Here is an 8844-nt window from a genome sequence, read left to right as displayed (position 1 = left end):
ATGATAATACTCAAAGCATGTACACAATATATAATATATAAAAATATATAAATATAATATTTATAAAAAATACATATACGGTATAATGTTAATATGTATGCATAATATGGGGTATGATATAATATTTAAATGTGTATACATGAAAATATAATAATAATAATAATAATAATAATAATAATAATAATAATAATAATAATAATAATAATAATAATAATAGTAAAATCAAGAGCATCTAAAAACATAAATAAATGAACTTTTAGTATAAAAAGTTAAAGGAATAAAGAAATAAGTAGATGAACAAGATAATAAATAAAACAATTTAGTTTGAAATTATAAATGAAAATAAAATAAATAGAACAAATAAGACAAAAATAACAAATAATATTGATGGAGTAAAAAGGACAACGTGATAAGGATATTAATAGTAATAATACAATGAGCAGTTGTAATAAGCCATGAATGTAAAAATAAAGGCAAAAGAATAGTACAAAACAATGGTGAAATAAAAATAAAGAAAAAAACAAAATGGAAACTAAAAGAATTTGAATTAACATAAAAAATGAAGTCTAAGGCGTAAAATATAGGTAAATTAATAAATATAAAAATAAAATAAAATATAAGGGTTGAATTTAAAAAGAGCAAGTAAATAAAATACTAAAGAAAATAAAAAAAAAACCAGAATATTGAAAATAATAAAAAAATGAAAAATAAACAAGAAATGAACTTTAAGGGATAAATTAAAAAGTTAGAATTTGAGCTAAAATGAGATACATGTAAGGGAAGAGGGACTCATATTGTAAATAATGAAAAGAAGGCCATCAAGGATCGAAATGAATCACGCTAAAACAACGAGGGACTAGCTGGAAAATATTCCTAGCCTTTTATGCGCAGTGTTTCGAAGGACCCAGATGTAACCCAAACGAAATCTAAGAGCTAAATTAAAAAGAACAAAAGAAAACAGAAAATGGGGCCTAGTCGAATAGAGTTGCAAAAGAGAAGGACTAATCTAGCAAATCTCCCATTTAGGGATAATGCACACTCCACTCCACCAAACACGCCGTTTCATCATCATCATTTAAACCAAAAAAAATACTTTCCTTTTTTTTACTCCATTACCAACTTTCCCTTTTTTATTCCATTACCAACTTTCCCCTTTTTTATTTTTTATTTTATTATTCCATTACCAGCGTTCCCCCAACTTTAAACAAAAAGAACAGAGCTTCCTCGCTCTCTCCCCTTTCCTTCTCTTTTATTTTTCGCTAGGGTTTCAAAGAAACCCATCATTGCCGCCTCTACAACCGCCTCGCCACTACCGCACTTTCGGTGGCATGATACACCAAAATGGGCTCCTTTAGCTCTCCCTTTTTACTTGTTGGAGGCTAGTTCCAAAACGAAAAGACAAGGGTTCAACCCCTTTTAGACTCAACCACGCCGAACGGAGGAAGGCTCGATAACGCATGACGGGGCGGATCTGGTGAGAATCCTTCCTCTTTCCTTTTATTTTTTCTTTTTGTATCTTTGTTTAATAGATTTGTATAAAAATAAAAGAAATATTAAAGAAGCAAGAAAATGAAAATGAAAATAAAGAGAACAAAATCGAGATCAACCTTCGTGTGTTTTTGTTTGATTCCTTGAAAAATACGCTGAGTGATATAATTTTGGATCCCCTTTACTATGAAAATTGAAGGCTTTATAGCCAAAAACCATACATTTTCTACCTATTTCTTTGCTCCAATTGCAGGTGTTGAAGTTGTGGAGAACGAGGGGCGTGAAACATGGGCGAAAACATGGAGCGGGTATACGGGGATCCTGTCTGGAGTGCTGACGTGGGGGTTGAGTTTGTAGTCTGCTGAAAATTTTTGAGATAGTGGGCTGGTAGGGTTAGTTTAGGTTGTGGGCTGATGGGGGTTTTAATTTGGGCCATGTATTATTAATTGGACTGTTTTATTATTTTTTTAGATTTTTTATTTATTTGGACTCGGGCTAAGGTTGAAATTAGGTTTGGTTTTATTGGGCCCCGGGCAAAATTTGGGCCTTACAGTTGCCCTTCTTTGCTCGTTGTCGTGTAACGAGAATAGAGCAAAAACTTAAAGAAGGTCCAAATTTGACGGGACCTACCAAGCCTCGACTTCTCTTGACACTTCTTTTCTTCAAGTAGCCTCACTGCATCCTCAAAGGTATAAGAACTATTGCTCTGATTCATTCCACTGCGACTACTTGTGGCTTTAACCTATTCCACTGCGACTACTTGTGGCTTTAACCTATTCCACTGCAACTTTAGGGAGATGAGGTTTGTGGTTTTAATGTGTTCTTCTACAATTGTAGCTTGATCTGCTCTATTGTAACTTCAAGGAGATAAGATCCGTTGTCTTCAGTCTGCTCCACTGCAATTTCAGGGAGATAAGACTAGTGATTTTCAGCCTATTACCCTATCGCTTAGGGGGTTAAGGCTTGGTGGCTTGAATCTGCGTCATTGCAACTTCAGGAAGGCAAGAGTTGTAATTTTCAGCCTAAGGCTTAGTGGCTTGAATCTGTTTCACTGCAACTTCAGGGAGACAAGATCTGTTTTGATCTACTCTACTGTAACTTTAGAGAGATAAGATCTGTAATTTAGCTTCAATCTGTTCCGCTGTAACTTCAAGGAAATAAGATTTGCTATATTTGATCTGCTCCACTACAATCTCAGGGAAACAAGATCTACAATCTTCAGCCTACTCCACTACAACTTTAGGAAATTAGGATGATGGCTTAAATCTGCTTCACTGCAACTTCAGGAAGGCAAGATTTACCGTCTTCAATCTGTTCCACTGTAACTTCAGGGAGACAAGATCTATTTTGATCTGCTCTACTGCAACTTCAGAGAGATAAGATCTGTAATTTAGCTTCAATCTGTTCCATTGCAACTTCAGGGAAATAAGATTTGCTATATTTGATCTGCTCCACTGCAATCTTAAGGAAACAAGATCTACAATCTTCAGCCTACTCCACTACAACTTTAGGGAGCTAGGATGGTGGCTTAAATCTGCTTCACTGCAACATCAGGAAGCCTAGATTCGCCATCTTCGATCTGCTCCACTGCAATCTTAGGGAAAAAAGATCTGTAGAATTGATCAATATCGCTACATCGTCTTCTAAAGACATGATTTGTAGAGTGGGTTTCCTGTATCTATGTTTATGTCAAATAATTAGGATGCCATGATCGAAATGAGCCAAATGATCCTAACTAAATGAATGATTACGAATGTATAAACATCATGAGAGTGGTTTCTTTTTAAATGTTTAAGGTATCGTTGCTCATAGTTCATCCGGGTTCTATCATTGATGCACTATCGTGTCTTCCTGCTTAGTCGTTATATTTGATAGAAGATTCAAAGAAATAGTTACAACTTGGACTATTCTTTTTCCAATGTTTCCCGCTTTTGAGTTTGGTTAGTTCTGCCTAGTGGCCCTACTTCAGGTCCTTGTACTATTTAGAAACTTTCCAGAGTAGTATGCGTAACCTCTTTTATGTGAATGTTATAAGTCCAAAAATCGTGATTTCAAAAAAATGCTCGAAAGAGATTATCATAATGGACAAGATGAAATTTTATTGAGCAAAACTTGAAGTGAATACATTAAATAGGACAGAAAATATGGTAAGGCTCAAAATAAAATGAGGAAAAGGTGCCCCAGATATCGCAGCATGAGTTTTACCATTCTAATTTCTCAAAGGCTCCTTCGAACCAAATGTGTGTTCAGGAGATCCTGCGTCTTTTGTTGATGCTCCAAGGTGTAACATTCTTCTGTCTTGTTGATTTTTGGAGGACAAGACTGTCATATGCCCCATATTCAAAATTTGAGCTGCCCATTTTTGGGTTTTCAACTCAAAGGCCCCTTTGGTTCCAATTTGTGGGTTTTCACCTTGGCCTCTCCTTTTTTTTTTTTTGCGAATTCAGAGCACTCTTTTTCAGTTTTCACTCTGGCCACCCTTTCTTCAGGTGAAATACTTCTTGACCGAATCCGAGTTTACAGGATTGGGCAAGTTTTTACCGTCCATCTCGGCTAGAATCAATGCTCCTCGAGAGAAAGCTTTCTTCACCACGTAAGGCCCTTCCCAATTAGGCATCCATTTCCCTTAAAGTCCTTCTGTATGGGAAGGATCTTTTTCAAAACCAGGTCTCCCTCGTGAAATTCTCTAGGGCAAACCTTTTTGTCATAAGCTTGCATTATTCGCTTTTGGTACATCTGACCATGACGGATAGCTCTTAACCTCTTTTCGTCAATTAGGTTCAATTGATCATATCGAGACTAGATCCACTCAGCTTCTTCTAACTTTAACTCCGACAACACTCGAAGAGACGGGATCTCGACTTCGATTGGAAACACCGCTTCCATTCCGTAAACTAAAGAGAAAGGGGTTGCCCCAGTTGAGGTTCTGACTGGCGTTCGATAAGCAAAGAGGGCAAATGGTAACTTCTCATGCTAGTCTCTGTAGGTTTCGGTCATCTTCCTCACAATTTTCTTAATGTTTTTATTGGCCGCTTCCACTGCCCCATTCATCTTTGGGCGATATGGTGACGAGTTGTGATGTCTGATCTTGAATTGACTGCAGACTTCCGCTATCATACTATTGTTCAAGTTTAATGTATTGTCAGATATAATCCTCTCCGGCATTTCATATCGACATATAATCTCCTTTTTCAGAAACTTGCTCACTGCCGACTTGGTCACACTAGCATACGAAGCGGCTTCTACCCATTTGGTGAAGTAGTCGATAACCACGAAGATGAACCGATGCCCATTGGAAGCTTTCAGCGATATTGGTCCAATCACATCCATGCCCCACATAGAGAATAGCCATGGAGAAACCATGACATGCAGCGGTGAAGGAGGCACAAGAATTTTGTCTCCGTAGATTTGACACTTATGACATCTCTTAGCGTAATTGACATAGTCTCCTTCCATGGTGGACCAATAGTACTCGAATCTCATAATTTGCCTGGCCATTCTAAAGCCATTAGCATGTGTCTCACAGACGCCTTCATGGACTTCTTCCAAGATTTTCTTAGCCTCTACAGCATCTACACATCTTAGTAGCACTTGATCCTTTCTTCTTTTGTATAGGATATCTCCATCTAAGACATAGTCGATGGCCAATCTTCTTAACGTTCTTTTGTCATTCTCGCTTTTCTGGTCCGGGTATTCACGATTCTTCACGTATTGCAATAAATCGTGATACCAAGGGTGATCATCTCTCTCTTCATCTTCTTCAATATTATAACAGTGGGTCGGAGTTTCATAAATGCTCATTCGGATGGGTTTGACATCTTCTTGTTTGTTCACCTTGATCATGGAGGCTAAGGTAGCCAAAGCATTAGCCATCTGATTTTCATCTCGTGGAAGGTAGTGGAAGGTAATGTCATCAAACTCTTTAACCAATTCCAGGACTAGCTTCCTATAATCGATTAACTTGGGGTCTCTAGTCTCTCATTCTCCCTTGAGTTGATAAATCACTAGCACAGAATCTCCATACACCTCTAGCACTTTAATCTTGCGTTCTATAGCTGCACGGACTCCCATGATGCACGCCTCGTATTCCGCCATGTTATTCGTACAATCAAAATCCAATTTACTAGTGAATGGATAATGATCTCCGTTTGGGGATACCAAGACGGCCCCGATTTCATTTCCCACAGCATTTGACGCCCCATCGAAGTTCAATTTCCAAGGAAGTTCTTCCAGGGCACCTTCTTCAGTGGTAGCAACACATATTAGGTCTTCATTTGGGAAGTCAATGTTCAAAAGCTCGTAGTCTTCCAAGGCTCTACTGGCCAGAAAATCTGCTATTGTACTTTCTTTTACTGCTTTCTAGTTCACATAGACTATGTCGAATTCAGAAAGTAGAATCTGCCATCGGGTCATCCTTCCATTCAAAGTTGTTGACTCCATCATGTACTTCAAGGGGTCCAATTTTGAGATAAGCCAAGTGGTGTGATATAACATATACTGTCTCAGTCTTCGGGTTGTCCAAATTAGGGCACAACACAACTTCTCTATTGACGGATACCTTGTGTAACACCCCCACGCCCGAAACCGTCACCGGAGTCAAGCTTGAGGTGTTACTAAACTTATCTTACCTTTTAAACAACTCTAAACCACTTATTTTATTTTTTGGAATAAACTATTTTTTTGCGTTATGGTTGCTTAAAAAACCATTTCTCGAGTTTCAAAACTCAAAATTTAGATCCATAAATTTTTCCTGAAACTAGACTCATATATCTATCTACTAATTGTTTTCTAGAATTTTTGACTTGGCCAATTAGTACAGTTTATTAGTTAAATTTTCCCCTGTTTCAAAACTCGACTGCACTGACCTCTTCTTACTACGAACCATGTTTCTTCCTGTAAAAAATTCATATGACTAAGAAGTTTGTTTCTATAAAAACTAGATTCAAAAAGGATTCTAACCATATAAATTACACCTTCTAATTAGTTTTTACAATTTATGGTGAATTTCCAAAGTTGAAATAGGGGATCCGAAATCGCTCGACCTGTTTCACTAAAACTCGATATCTCATAAAATATAATACCTTTACTGCTTGGCTTATTCCATAAGAAAATATACATAATAAGCTTTAATTTCATATATGTTTCTACAATTTTAGTGATTTTTCAAAGTTACGTAATTTCATTACTTGAATCTGCTTTTAGGTTACTTTCACATTTTCATAATTTTCATGTGATAATCATCATTCAATCATACATATTAATAAACATGTATATCATCGGCTATTTTATTAGCTAATCACTAGCAAGTATTTACACATCATTCATTGTTCATATTATACCAAAAGTAGCTAAGTTTCTATACATGCCATACCCAAAACAAAACGTCTAGTTATACCGAGTTATTTCTTTGATAGTGTGATCGGCCTCCGACGTTTCCTTCGATCCCCGAGTGACTAGATAAATACTATAAGAAGAAGAAAATAAAGAGATTAAGCACTAGGCTTAGTAAGCTTACAAGCAAATAAATCACAACATTCAACATAATGGATAATTATGCATAATATCATCTAACATCATAAATTTCTTTACTTCTCAATTTCTATCTTCTTCTTTATTCCCTTACCTTCTTTCTTACCTGACCTTTCCTTTTTCATAAGTATAATCTATTTTTCCTTTGCTGTTAATTCACTATAATTTAACTCGTATCCTGACCCGTTGAACCACTCGGAATACTAAGGATACTAGGGTCGTTCCTGTCTATCAATATCCTGCCAATGCCATATCTTTGACACGGATTTACATGAATTATTCCTGTCTCCAATGCCATATATAATATGGACTTACATGGCTCAATCCTGTCTCCAAAGCCATATTTCTAATATGGACTTACATGGCTCATTTCATTCGTCTGTCAACCCTAATATCCTAACATTCCTAGGGTTCAACGGGCTTTCTAACACTTTTCCTCTGTCACTTCACCTTAAATTCGACTTTAAATATTTTCATAACATAATACATAAATGCTGGAAATTGAAAATAATAATGTAAAATAAAAGAATATTGCATTTATTTACTGTAACTTACCTTGTTACAAAATGTGACTAAACTTTACAATTTAGTCCTTTACTTTTTCTTTTCCCCGATCTACTCCCGAATTTCGTTCTTCTTGATCTATAATAGCAAATTTAACTTATTTAATATTCACATTTATTAAAACAGTCCTTGACCCAACTTTTGCAAAATTATATTTTTACCCCTAAACTTTCACATATTTGCACTTTTTCCCCAAGGCTCGTAAATTAAACTTCATCCTATTTTCTTATGTTTCATGACATGCTGATCATTTTTCCCTTCTATGGTAATATCAAAATCACACTCTAACATATACTTATGACTATTGGTATTTTTTTCCAATTTAAGCCATTTTACTCGTTTTCACTTAAAACCGAGTAGCATAAGTTGTTTAACATAATTTAAAACCTCATATTCTATCATAAAACACCAAAATACACAAATTTCAGCCATGGGTATTTTTCCAAATATGAACCCTAGGTTGAATTATTGCTAGAATAAGCTTAATCAAGTTACCGGGACTCCAAAAAAGTAAAGATCATTAAAAACGGGGCTTGGAATCACTTACTATGAAGCTTGAAAGTTGAAAAAACCCCAGCTATGGAGGAGAGCAAAAATCTGCAGAAACTAATTGAGAAGATGACCATTTTTGTGTTATTTTTCCATTTTTAATTCATTTAATATCCAAATGACCAAATTACCCCTCCTTACTAAACTTTCAAAAATTCCTTCCACGTCCTAATTTTTGTCCATTAACTTAAAATTGGTCAAATTTTTATTTAAACCCTCCTAATTAATATTCCAAAGTAATTTCATACTAAAAACTTCTAGAATGTAAGTTTTGCAAATTATTCGATTTAGTCCCTAACCTCAACTTAAGCACTTTATGCATAGAATTTCATCACGAAATTTTCACACAATCATGCAATCATACCATGAACCTAAAAATAATAATAAAATAAATTTTTCTACCTCGGATTTATGGTTTCGTAACCACTATTCCGTTTAGGCCCTATTTTGGGATGTTACACCTTGCCTCACATTCCGCGAACTTTTTACTGAAATAGTAAATAGCTTTTTCTTTCCTCCCTGACTCGTCATGCTAACCCAATACGCATCCCATGGAGTCTTTGAATACTGCCAAATACAGTATCAACGGCTTATCGGAGTTAGGTGGCATCAGCACCGGGGCGTTGGATAAATACTGTTTGACCTTGTCGAAAGCCTTTTGGCATTTTTCATCCTATTCACCTGGGTTATGTTTCTTGAGGAGGTGAAAGACAG

Source organism: Gossypium arboreum, chromosome 10 (genome assembly GCF_025698485.1).
Source record: "Gossypium arboreum isolate Shixiya-1 chromosome 10, ASM2569848v2, whole genome shotgun sequence".
Classification (NCBI taxonomy): Eukaryota; Viridiplantae; Streptophyta; class Magnoliopsida; order Malvales; family Malvaceae; genus Gossypium; species Gossypium arboreum.
The sequence above is the reverse complement of the archived record's forward strand: the minus strand, read 5'-3'. Positions refer to the sequence as shown.